This window comes from Globicephala melas, chromosome 10, assembly GCF_963455315.2.
Source record: "Globicephala melas chromosome 10, mGloMel1.2, whole genome shotgun sequence".
NCBI lineage: Eukaryota > Metazoa > Chordata > Mammalia > Artiodactyla > Delphinidae > Globicephala > Globicephala melas.
In genome coordinates this window covers 84,596,371-84,610,231 of record NC_083323.1, presented here as the reverse complement: position 1 = coordinate 84,610,231, position 13,861 = coordinate 84,596,371, and the positions used below count along the sequence as shown (strand labels likewise).

At 37.8% G+C, this 13,861-nt stretch overlaps 2 pseudogenes; both read right to left on the bottom strand.

Annotated features, from left to right (window-relative positions):
* Positions 1–1,527: 1,527 nt before the first annotated feature.
* LOC115844383 (large ribosomal subunit protein eL42-like) lies at positions 1,528–1,844 on the bottom strand (annotated as a pseudogene).
* Positions 1,845–10,995: 9,151 nt separating this feature from the next.
* The window catches only part of LOC115844384 (poly(A) polymerase type 3-like), a 128,207-nt pseudogene continuing 125,341 nt past the window's right edge, over positions 10,996–13,861 (bottom strand).

The window sequence follows — 13,861 nt, the reverse complement described above, 5'->3', positions numbered from 1 at the left end:
CTGTTTAGGGGATTCAAAGGGAAAAACTCCCTAAGTGTAATTAAGGGAATCTGGGAATATTTTGATAGGACACGTACCATTTTATACCTCCATCCATGTCTAACCCGTACCCTTTAATGGGAAGCAAAGTCTCGGCACTTTATTTAGGGTGCTATCAGACCTGTTATGAATGGAGCCAAAGAGTTTGTTTTGAGGAATAAAGGACGTAGAGGATCTGAGGGAACCATTAATGAGCCCAGCTGCCATTTCACATGCAAGAAGGAGCAGGTTCACAGCACATGCTTCTCAGGGAGGGCAGGGAAAATGTCAAGGATTGTACTGGGAAGGTGTTGGAACATTTTGTGCGAATGTGGATATTTGGATGAAATGCCTCTAAGGCCCCAAGATAGCACCACAGGCTGTAAAGAGACGAGGAAGAAATAAGACAGAAGAGGAGTGTGCTTCTCCGTGGTGAGTATACATGCTGTATACAATTCGGACGGTACAGGGGTCAGTGGGATAAAAATGTTAGCTAATGCCATTAAAAAAAAAAAAAAAAAACCAGCATCACAGAAAAGCTATGACTAATTCACTCTGGATTTGACTTTCATTCTGCTGCTGTTACTGTTGCTTCTAGAATGATTAAACGAGACTGAGTTAATGAATTCTGTTTTACAGCATCGAGGAGGTCTGATACACTTGAAAACACCTCTGGTGCTAACGCAAAACAGAACTCCTATGGATATTCTAATATCTTCTTCTTCCTCTTCTTCTTCTTCCTCCCCTTCTCCTTCTCCTTCTTCTTCTTCTTTTTGTAATTTGTTATACAGTATTAGAAAATTAAAATTAATACAGAAGGAGAGAGAAAGGATGGAAGGAAGGAGGGAGGGAAGGATATTTGGTCATAATTTCCACTCCCTTGCTCTCTTTCCTAAGACAGAAAGACATACTTAGCTACAATTCATAAATTTTGAAAGGCTAATAAAAAAGAACTTCATGAAGTCCTGTGTAGTTTTTAAGCTTCTAGATTATACTTCATGGATGCCTTACCAAATTTACTAAAGTAAAATATAAGCTACTGCCACCTTTATTTTGGCTTATTTTCTTTAAAGTTGAGGGACATGAAAACGTTAAGGTTTTAAGAGAGTTTGCTTATCTTTCTATCTCGATTAGCTTTTTAGATTTTTTACTTTCCTATTAGGTTTCTTAGCATCCTGCATTTGACCTAAAATCTTTAATTTGCGTATTATATCATATATAAAATAGTATGTATCCAGTTTTATAACTATAAATAAAATAAACATTCATATATATCACCCAATTAAAAAAATAGATCATTACTACTACACCTGTGGCTCCCGATATGCTCATTCCAAATTGTATCCTCATCCCTCCACTCCACACAATTTTTTAAAGTGTAAATTTCCCCACAAGGGGAGTTTTGTTGATGACACTAGCTTATTTCCCTCCCCGAAGAACAAAGTAACCAAATGAAGTGAACATAACCTCAAAATTGTATTGTCTTCATAACAAAACACAAGATGAAGCTTAGATCTGGATCCCTTGGCCTTTTCTCTTATCTCCTCCCAGTTCCAAAGCTTGCATCTCTAAATATCCAGGATTCTTTTAGATCTACATTTGGGCTCAATGCGTTCAAGCCTTAGTGCAATCTTCTTTGTAGTTTTAGCCTTTTCCAGAAAAAACAGCTTAGTCTATGCTTACCATAGTCGCTCTGATTCCTGTTATAATGCTGCTTTCCCTGGGCATACTGAGGACCCTTGCCCTTCTTCCACTGTCATTTTGGGGGGGTTGGTGTTGCCACCCTTCTTACAGAAAGTCCAGTGGATTTTAAAAATGTTCACCATGTTTGCAAGAGTGTTATTGGCATGAGAAGAAAAACACTCCATAAATTTTAATAATGTTTTCCTTATCCTTTTAGTAACCCTAATATATATATATATATATCTTTTAATCTTCTCTGTTTTAAAGTCTTTTTGCAAAAGGTTTTATTATATACTTTTTTGTGCCTTGATTAATTTAAAGATATTTAAAAGATATTATCTTGATTTTTTCCTGAGTTTTAAAGTTTTGTTGTTAACATTTTAATTATTTTTTATTTGCATACCAGTTTTCCTAGAACCATTTAATGAATGATCCACCCCTTCCCCAGTGATCTATAATGTCAGATCTGAAATAAATCAGGTTTTCATAAATGCCTGATTTCTATTATAGTCCATTGATTTGTTTTTCTGTTCCCATACCAATGCCACACTCTCTTAATTATTATAATTTTTATTCAAAATTTTCCTGTGTGGTAAAGCACCTGGCTCTTCCTTTTCAGGAGTGTCTGGGCTATTCTGAGCTGTTGACATTTCCATATGATTTTCCCCCAACATTTTATTATGAAAAGTTCCAAGAATGAAAAGAAGTTGAAAGAATTTTATAGCAAACAAACACCCATGAACCCACTACTTAGATTCTATAAGTAACCTTTTGCCATATTGCTTTGTCACATAACTGTCCATCTCTCTATTTACCCATTAATCTACATATGATTAAAAAATTAGCTTTTAGTGTTCCATAAAACCTACTGAACTGTGATTAGAATTAAATTGAATATACAGAACATGTTAGGGATAACTGATATGGTTAGAATATATACATGTTCATGTAATCCATGAACATGGTATGTCTCTCATTTATTTAAGTCATCTTTCATGCCTTCCAGTGAAGTAATATATTTTTCTTCTTGGAGATCTTGCAAAGATTTTGTGAAATTTATTTATACAACTCTTTTTAATTTTTGATTTTTAAGGGGGGTATTTTTAAAAGTGTATTGTAAATGTTTCTGGTGTGTAAATGTACAATCAACTTTTTAATATGGATTTTAAAACTAATAATCTTATATCTAGCTACCTTGTTAAAATGTCTTAATAGTGGGCTTCCCTGGTGGCGCAGTGGTGGAGAGTCCGCCTGCCGATGCAGGGGACACGGGTTCGTGCCCCGGTCCAGGAGGATCCCACATGCCACGGAGCGGCTGGGCCAGTGAGCCATGGCCGCGGAGACTGTGCGTCTGGAGCCTGTGCTCCGCAACGGGAGAGGCCACGACAGTGAGAGGCCCGCGTACCGCAAAAAAAAAAAAAAAAGTCTTAATAGTTCTAACACTTTACCTATATAATTTTTTTTTGAGCTTTCTATGTATACAAGCATAAAATGATGGCTGTTGACTTTTCCTGTTTAGTTCTCATGTTTTTGACTTATTTTCTTTTTCTTATTTTACTGGCTCAGATATCCTGTATAATGTGAATAGAAATGGTGATATCAGGCTTTTGCCTTTTTTCTAATTTTAAAGTTAATGCTCTAAAAGTTTCACTATTGTGTTGATGTTTGCTGTAGGTTTTATTTGAGGGTGGGGTAGATGTTTTTGTTTGTTAGCAAATTTGGAATTTATTTTTGAAGCAAATTAAGACTTTCCATGCAGTTCTGAATGTTTTGGGATTTTTTTTTTGTTTTTTGTTTTGGGATTTGAAGCAATGATTTGAACCTATGAGAGTTACTTTTTTAAAAAAAGTTTTTATTTATTATTTTTGGCCATGTTGGGTCTTCGTTGCTGCGCGCAGGCTTTCTCTAGTTGTGGCGATTGGGGGCTACTCTTCATTGAGGTGCATGGGCTTCTCATTGAGGTGGCTTCTCTTATTGCAGAGCACGGGCTCTAGGCACAAAGACTTCAGTAGTTGCAGCACTTGGTCTCAGTAATTGCGGCACGCGGGCCCTAGAGCACACGGACTTCAGTAGTTGTGGCTCACGGGCTCCAGAGCGCAAGCTCAGTAGTTGTGGTGCACAGGCTTAGGTGCTCCGTGGCATGTGAGATCTTCCTGGACCAGGGATTGAACCCATGACCCCTGCATTGGCAGGCAGATTCTTAACCACCGCGCCAACAAGGAAGTCCCAAGAGTTACTTTTTAATGAGGATAAAATTTCTCAAGGGAAGATCTTTCTTTCATACTTTTATTTTTAACCACTCAGTAAGCAACCACTCCCCACTGCCATCTTTGCCCTCAGCTTAACGTTGCATGAGCACTCAATAAATACCCATTGATTAATGCCAAGGATTTATATGCTTCTAGTCCTGGGATTTGATGGTTCATTTTGCATGAAAAACTTTTGCCAATTTGCTTTATTCTTGTTCATTCTAAAGCTGATATGTTGCTTGAGTCAAACTGTAGATGTCCTTTTGCTTGTCTTTATCTCATGCACAGCAAAAACAAAAGCAAAAACAAAAAAAGGGAGGAGGAAATTTTTAGTTCTCTTAGTAATTCAGAATTTCTGTGAGTTTCATATAGAATTCTTTACCCAATAAAATTCTTAACATCCAGCAGTGACCACAGGTTAGAGTCAAGGTATCTAAATTGAGATAAGTTGGTAGTATGGGAGAAAACTGGGAATATGACTATTCTGAACTCTATTTTGGTAGTGGTCATAGGCAAAAATTTTTTTTCTTTGTCTAAGTCTCCATGTTAGTCAGCTGTTGCCAAAATAATGCCACATCCCAATCTGCCCAGAACTCAGCAACTTACACAGCATTAATTTTCCTGGCTCATGGTCTTGCAAGTTTGTTGTCATATCTGCTTGAAGATGCTCGTTGGTTGACCTTGGCTCTAGGTTTCAGGTTGAGTTTAGGTCTGCTCCATATGTTTCTTCATTCCTCTTGAACCAACAACAATCTCAAGAATTCAGGATGACAAGTCAAATTACACAAACACATCTGTGTTACATGTGCTAACAACCCATTAGTCGAAGTAAGTCACATGGCCAAGCCCAACATCAATGGGGTAGAGAAATATACTCTGCCCTCTATAACGTGCCGTGAGGTTGCATAGCAGAGAATGGGAATGAGTGAACACCCAAGAACAATAATCTAATCTACCACAGTCTTTCATATATATGTGATGATTAAATGAGCTAACATATAGAATGTGCTTAAGGCATAGTAAATGCTCAGTAGGGTTGCCTATTATTATTGTTATTATTTTATGTAAAACAAAGCAATCAAACTAGCTGATCTTCAGAGTACTTGATATATCTAAATTTTTGCTTTCCATTTACCACTTAAGATTCCTTCTTTTTCCTCACTTTTCTCCCCTGTTCTTTCCCTATTGTAGTAGAAATAACAATAATATGGCTTTAGTCAATAAATCTCTTTGGGGGCTTCCCTCGTGGTGCAGTGGTTAAGAATCCGCCTGCCAATTCAGGGGACGTGGGTTTGAGCCCTGGTCGGGGAAGATCCCACATGCCACAGAGCAACTAAGCCTGTGCGCCACAACTACTGAGTTTGTGCTCTAGAGCTCACGAGCCACAACTACTGAAGCCCGTGCGCCTACAATCCATGCTCCGCAACAAGAGAAGCCACTGCAAGGAGAAGCCTGCGCACTGCAACAAAGAGTAGCCCCTGCTTGCCGCAACTAGAGAAAGCCCGAGTGCAGCAATAAAGACCCAACGCAGCCAAAGAGAAATTTAAAAAAAAAAGTCTTTGGTATTTTTATGATTATAGTCTTGTAATGTTTAATACTCTCAGAATCTTTATCTGTGTGAAATTCAGTGCTGCATCTGGTGGAAGAAACATTGGCTGTTTATTTTCTCTTCTGTGTCTGCACTGGTTGAATGTTATATCGTGCAGATAACTGCTTTTGATTCAAAGAGGCAACATGATTTCAGACCTAATTACTACAGAAGTAATTGCTCCTTGGCAAACGGGACCTGCCAGTCTGCCCAGATTTCAAATGTCAAAGGGCCAAGTGAATGCAGGGCATGTTCAGATCCTCTAATGGAAATTCATTGCCCTTCTCAGTTTGGCAGCCTAAAAGACTAGGATTTTAGCCACCCGAATGTAAAAGGGAACTCTTTAAATCCCTGAGGCCGCAAGACAATAGAAGCACTGCATGCCAAGTGAGGTGCAGCCTCACTTAGACACATTTTGAGAAGATGGTAGTTATGGACTGATTTTGCAGATCATCTGGCGCCAGTCTATGAAAGAAGTTGGAGAGATTGAGAGGACTTCGTTGGAGATATAAGAGACGACTCTTTAGAGAGAGTTTTTAGTATGTTGCTCATCCCCTTTCCTCATGGAGATGAAGTAGGAGAGGCTTCTTCTTGCTTTAAGTCAAGCAAAATATGCTTCAAAGGAATACATTGGTTTCCTGTTGTTCACGGGGCAGAGTTGACCGATGTCTGACACATGCTTTAAGCACCTAAAAGCAAGATTCTCTGGTTAGAGCTCCCTGCTTGGATGATGGGACAGAGAATGACATGAGTCTTTTCCATGGATCAAATGTGGGCCACCTGTGAGAAAGAAAGCTGGTCTTGGACTGCCTTGAATCCTGCCCAAGCACTTGGGGCGGGTAGGGCAAGAGAGCTCATCGAGAAAGGCGGCAGGAAGTCAGGAGCTGCTGCAGGACCTGTGAGCCAGGAGCCAGAGCAAAGCGATTTTCCTAGTTCTGTGTGTGACAGGTCTCAGTGAGGGCACGAGCTCCACAAAGAACACTCATGCACCTCATGAGTGAGTCAGCTTTACACAGTAGCCAGCCAGAGGGAGCCAGTGGCAGATTGCATCGGTTTTAGTCAGGCAAGACCTCCTCTCTGTGTCCTTACCTCTTCTCCCTTCCCTCTCCTGACCCCAGTTCCACCTTCAATCTTGCGTAGGGGAGAGGAAGCTGACTGAATGAGATGGAGGAAAGGGAGAAGCAAGAGGGGAAATTGAGAAAAGGTTGAATGTGTGGGTCCCCATTGGGAGTGCAGGTCCGAACAAGGGGAGGAGGGAAATTTTAGCTTTAAATTCTGTAATTTTGACTTTCAATTATGAGACTCTTTTTCAGACAAAACGACTTTCTTATCTGAGAATGCCTGCAAAAACTAATTCCATCTTCCCAGAATTTCTTTCGGGAGCAGAGGAAGCATTAACCCCATAGAATGAACCAAAATTGAGGGTGTTGAAGAAAACAGTGATTCTATAATTGAATCCTACTAGTTTTACATGTTCACACTTGAAGAGAGGAAGCTTTTTGTTTTTGTTTTTCCTCCAAGCAGTTCCATGATTCTTTATTCCAAAGAGCATCAAAGGATCACATCCACCCTGAGTACTTCACCCTCCATCCACTAGGAGGCATGAAGAAACCTGTGGGTGGGAGGAGAGGATATATGTAAACTGAAAATCCACCCAAATGATTGCTTCCCTGTGCAACACCCTTATTTAAAAATTTCTCCCAGAGGTAGACCTCACACTTCTCTAAATGGTTCCCCTGTCATCTGGAAAAATTCTTTAAAATTACAGATTCTTATGCTGTATCATAGACCCACTGACTCAGAATCTCTGGGGGGTTTAGGAAGAATCTTACAAATCTTGCAGGTGATTGTGGTCCACTGGGTTATAAGGTTTGGCATTTTGGAGGATGGATGAGATATTTTGAGAGTGCTGGCATCTGCAATGAATATATTGCTCTAAAAAGACCAAGTATTCTGGTGAAAGGAGTGAGGCTTCAAGAGTTTCTGCTATGTATTCTTTTAACAAAATTTATGTTTAAACATTTAGATTGCTATTTTAAGTGACTAGATAAATGTTAGCGTGTTTATTGGGTTGGTCTTTTCCCACTATATTGGAACATTACCTCTATTATAGTGGCTTCTTAGCCATCTGGTAATTCTGTTGATGGGAGCTAAAATGGAAAACAGAGGGCACTATTAGCCCACAACTCCAAAACATAACAGTTGTTTGATTTTCCACCAATCTTGCCAAAAGTAGGCCAATGACAATATTGTTTCTAACCCACATGCCTCCCTCAGGCCAAGTTGGAAACCCATCTCTTGCGGCAGAACAAGTCTGTCACTGATGGAAAAGAATCAGTAGGTTAAAAAATAAAGATCAGGTCCAGGAGTTTTGCCAGCATCAAGAATGTGCTTCATCAATAGGACAGGGTATAGGATAATGATCATTCTAATTTTCTTTGTCTTTTGCTTTGGAACTCTTTGCTGTTGTCGAATAAGGACCAAATGAAATGCACTACACTGCTTTATTAGTGTTCTCTTAGCCAGTATGTTAATTATTTTTCCCGACAAATGTCTGCAAGGAGCGGTATTAGAGTAGCCTGATTTATGGCTACTTCACTTTGCAAGTCAAATGCTCAGGATAGCACAAATAGAAGAATATTTTAAGTGCCAAAAATATGAAATGTTAAACTTATTTCTGAGTGATTTTATTTTTGTTCTTGATTTAGAAGCATTAATATATTTTCTTGACAGCTGAACAGCGAGGGGGATGTTTTGGCTGGTGTAAATACCTATAGGCTGAAGAAGAATGCATTTATCTACTTACTGAGTTTGGGTATGTTGTTGAGTTGAGGAATTTTAGATAAGGCACCTCTTTACCTAATCAAAGCACTGGAGGACAGTAGGATGGGGAATGGCATTTTATTGTTCTTAGTTCGAAGAGGAGTGCTTTTTTGAGTGGTGAGGGAAAGAATGTGATAATTATTCTCAAATGACTGAAGATTTATCATAGGGAAGAATTCTGTGATGCCCCAGGGGGCAGACTTAGAGCCTTCTCCCTCCCATATTGGACTGGTCAAAAAGTACTGATGATGATTTTACTTCCTTACCTCTGAAATCTGTTGGTTCATCTCTTCCTCACACGTATCACCTTTGTTTAGACATATTTCCTATTTCAGAAGGAACAGAGAGAAGGTAGGAGAGGGAAAGGGGAAGAAACAAACCATTTACAGGTCTCCTCTCTATTCTTTCTTATGTTTTCTCCTTTCTCTGGTTCATCCTCAACTTCAGTCAGAGTAATTTTTCAAATCAGAAAATAAACTTATGGTTACCAAAGGGAAAAGGGGGGGAGGGATAAATTGGGAGTTTGGGATTGACATATACACACTACTATGTATAAAACAGATAACCAACAAGGACCTACTGTATAGCACAGGGAACTCTGCTCAATATTCTGTAATAACCTAAATAGGAAAAGAATTTGAAAAAGGATAGATATATGTCTATGTATAACTTAGTCACTTTGCTGTGCACCTGAAAGTAACACAGCGTTGTAAATCAACTATACTCTAATATAAAATAAAAATTTTTTAAAAAATTCTAGGGAATTATACACCACATCTGCTTAAAACAAAGCTGATTAATAAAATTTTAAAAAAGAATGTCAATCATGTCACTTCCTCATTTAACATTCTTTACTGATTCCCCATAGCCTGGAGTTCAAACTCCTTGTCACGAAGAACAAGTGTTTTCCTAATTTGCCTCTAACAGACTTCTGCCAGTCTTATCTTCTGCTCCACAACCTTTTATTCGGGACATACGGAGCCACTTGAAGTTTCCAAATATGTTGTGCTCTTTTAGGCTTCCAGGCTTGTATTTATACTATTCCTTGGACCTGGAATGTTCTTTTTCTTTTGAGTCCTTTTCACCCTTTCTCTAATACCATGCTCTCTTTGAAGCCTTCTCTGACCACTCCCTTAGCAGAGGTAGTGGCTTCTGCATCCAGTTTCTCAGAGAGCACTTTGTATGTCTGTGTACTGGCATTTATTATTCCACCGTCAGATGTCCTACCCCTGCTCGCATGACACTGTGAGGTCCCTAGAGGCAGTTGTGTCACTGTCCCCAACTCCCAGTACACTGTGTTTCTGCAATGGAGAAACACTTTGTGTTGAAGCTCTTTAAGAGGTGTTGAAGCTCTTTACAGGAGGATTTCATCTCGACATGAGTTAGAACTTTTAAACAATTATAGCTGTTCAAAAATTGAAGAGGCTGCCTGGTACAGAGTAGGTGCTCAACAAATAAGTGGATTATTGAATGAGCTGTGAACACTTGAATCTCCTGTCACTAGGAAGTAGTCAAGGTTTTGACAGGCTCATTCAAGCATCATAAGAAGGGCTTCATGATGAATCGTTGAAAAATTTTCATCAAGAGTTGATGAAATACAGTTAGGCTGTATTTCACTATATTTTGGGAAGTATCTATCTATCTATGATATCTATCTACACACACATATACATATGTATGACTAAAAGTTTCTCTCTATCTACCTAAATGATTAAAATAATACGAATTTTTTTCTACATCATATTTCTTTCTCTTTTTTCCTGCTTGAAGATTTGATTAGGACAGTCAAGTGTGAATATTATTTAAAGTATTTTTCTTTTACTTTCAGCAACTAGGGCTATTCATACCTTCTCAATTCGTTTGCACAAGTCTTCAGGGTAATTCTTGCTGCTGTTGATGACTAAAGTACCTACATGATAGGAGTGGATTGAAAAAGTTAATACTTTGAAGGGAAAGGAAAATCCTCATAGTTCCTCTTCAAAGTCAGAGAAAAAGAAGAGAAATTATGCAAAAAGGGAAATGGCATGTTTCATATTTTAATTTTTAAGACTGACTTGTATATGATAATTTATATCTCTTTGACTATAGCATTTTTATGTAACTTTATTATTTATCCAACTTTTCAAAGTGTCAAAATTTATATAGGAAATGTACTACCTATTATTATGATGTACCCTTCGGTGTACAATCCTATACAATCCTTGACATGAAGTGATGCTCTTGATATCATTGAGGTAAACAGAATATCCTAAAAGAGAATCTTCCCTGATACAAGGACAGGATAATACCACATGGAGGAAAGAAGGGGGCATAGTTAGGGATGGTATAACAAATAGACAAAAATTACAAAAGTCTACATCAACTGTACTCCAATAAAAAAATTTCAGAAGAGCAAAAATATATATATAAAAGTCTCAAGCAAGAGAAGTTTATTTCTCCATCATATAAGAGGGTGAAGGTAAGCTGGTGGTCCAGGGAGAGTAGGCAACTCTGCTCAGTGAGGATATCAGCCAACTAGGTCCTACTTGATGCTTTGCATTCCCGAGGGCAGCAGTTTTCAAACGTTAGCCTGTGTCAGACCTGGAGGGCTCTTTAAAACACAGAATGCTGGACCCCAAGACCAGGGTTTCTGATTCAGTATGTCTGGGGTGGGGACTGAGAATCTGCATTTCTAAAAAGCTCCCAAGTGATACTGATGTTGCTGGTCAGGGGACTAGACTTGAAGAGGCACTGTTCTCGAGTGCTGTCTCCATTCTCCCTAGCTCCCTGGAAGGGAAAAACAGAAAGCAAAAAAGATATGACCCAGAGGTTACACATACTTCTTCTGCTCAGATTCTTTCAGGCAGAATATAGTCAAATGGCCACATCTACCTCCAAGAGAAGTGAAAGTACAATAGTTTCTATTATTAAAGAGAAGAAGAAATCATTCCAATATTGAGTCTTCTGACTTATGAACAAGTTATATTGTCCAGGTTATTTAGGTCTGTGATTCTCTCAGCAATGTCTTGTATTCTTCAGTGAGCAGGTCTTTCACATCTTCTATCATAATTATTCTTAAGTGTTTCATATTTTTGATGCTATTGTAAGTGATATTATTTTTAATATTAAAATTTTGAATGTTTGTTGCACATATATAGAAATACAGTTGTCAGTTCTTTCCAAAGAGATCTATAGAATCAATACAAATCCAATCAAAACCCTAGCAGGCTGTTTGTGTGTGATATTGACAAACTGACTCTAAAATTCACATGGAAATGCAAAGGACCTAGAAGAGCCAAAATAACTTTGAAAAAGAAAAACAAAATTAGAAGGCTAATATCACCTAATTTCAAGACTTATAAAGCTACAGTAATCAATAAACTATGGTAATAGTGTAAAGATAAAAAAAAAAGATCAATGAACCAGAAAGGTCCAGAAACAGACTCTCACATATATGGACAATTGATTTTTGACAAAGGTGCAGAGAGAATTTAGTGGAGAAAGGATAGTCTTTTCAACAATAGTGCTGGAATAACTGGATATCTATATGCAAAACAACCAGAACAAACCAGTTCAAACCTTATGCCATATACAAAAGTTAACTCAAAATCTCAAAATGGATCAGAGACTTAAATGTAAAATCTAAAACGATAAGACATCCAGAAGAAAGCAAAAGTAAAAATCTTTGTGACACTAGGGTAGATAAAGATTTATTAGCTATGACACAAAAAATATGATGTATAAAATAAATATTAATAAATTCAACCTCATCAAAATTAAAAAACTTCTCTCCAAAGGAGAAAAGAATGAGAAGACAAGCCACAAGCTGGGAGAAAATATTTGCAAAGCATATAACTGCTAAAGCACTGTATCCACAATATGCAGAAAACTCTCAAGACTCAATAACATGAAAATAACACAGTTAAAAATGGGCAACAAAATTAAACAGACTTAACCAAAGAAGCTACATGCATGGCAACTAAATACATGAACAGATCCTTAATATCACTATGTATCAGGAAAATGCAAATTAAAACCACAATGAGATTCCACTACACACCTATTAGTTGGCTAAATTAAAAAGATTGGTATATTAAGTGTTGACCAGGATGTGGAGCAGCTAGAACTTTCAAACTATGCTGTTGGGAATGTCAAATGGTAAAGCCACTTTGGAAAAGTTTGGCAGTTTAACTTTCTTAAAAATTCAACATACACTTACATATGACCCAGCCATTCCACTCTAAGGTATTAACCTAAGAGAAAAGAAATCATATGTCCATACAAAGAACTTCTACATGCATGTTCACAGCAGTTTTATTTGTAAAAACCCCAAACTGGAAAAGAGCCAAATGTCCTTCAATAGGTGAATGGATAAACAAATCGTGGCATATTCATACAATGGAATGTTACTTAAAAATAAAATGGAAGGAACTAATGATCTATACAACATAGATATATCCCAAAATTTCTATGAAAGAGTCCAGATATTGAGTACATATTGTACGAGTCCATTTTGATAAAACTTTGAACATGAAAACTTATCTATATTGACAGAGCAGATCAGGTGTTGCCTGAGAGGGTAGGTGGGATGAGTAAGTGAGAGGAATTAGAAAAGGCATGAGGAAATTTGGGAGTGATAGAAGTATCATTACCTTGAACGTGATAATGGTTTCATGGATTTATATGTATGTAAAATTTATCACATTGTACACTTACTGTGCTTATTGCATGTTTTATATCTCAATAAAGTTGCTTTAAAAAAGGAAAAGAGAAAAAAATAAGGATCAAATAACATATGAGTTATTGTCGCTTATATTGATTTTTAAAAGATGTACTAGAATTCAATTGAACTAAATGGATGTTTGACTATTTTCAACTATTTTAAAAGCAGTTCATGTACATGAAAGCCTAAGCATGGATGAGGTTCAAAGGATATTTTAGTTCTGTTGTCTTCATGTTACCAAATAGGGAACACGTTTCTAGAGTCAGAGTGATTGAGAGGAAGATCTTGGAAGACCAGAATTTTAGTTCTGATTTCTCCAAGTGTCCTGGAACTCGCTTATTTATCTGACCAATCTAATTTTGCCACCTGTAAAATAGACAAAATAATACTTAGCTCAGAGGACAGGGTGGAGAAAGGAGGCAGAATAGCTAGTAAAAGCGCTGTTAGATTGTTTGAATTACTATCCCTACATATTCTTTTTCCGGACACTCTCCTTAGTTTTTCCACTCCCTGGAAATCTCTTTTGTCATTCATGTCATTCAACTTCAGTTGGCATCTTTCCTATTTAAAGCAAAAAGTGTTGAGTCGGCAGATTTGACGGACTTCTGAAGCCTCTAGTGACTCGGGGCTGACAAAACTCTTAACTCTTTTTGGCCCAGAAACTGAAGCTCAGGGATTTGCCCTTTTCAAGTTGCTTTGGAGGCAATTGTGGCTTTTCCCCAAGCTTGGTCTTGCCGGGGCAGCTGACTGAGTGAAGGAGTGAGTCTGCTTTTATACCCAAGCTGAAGCTTTGAGTAA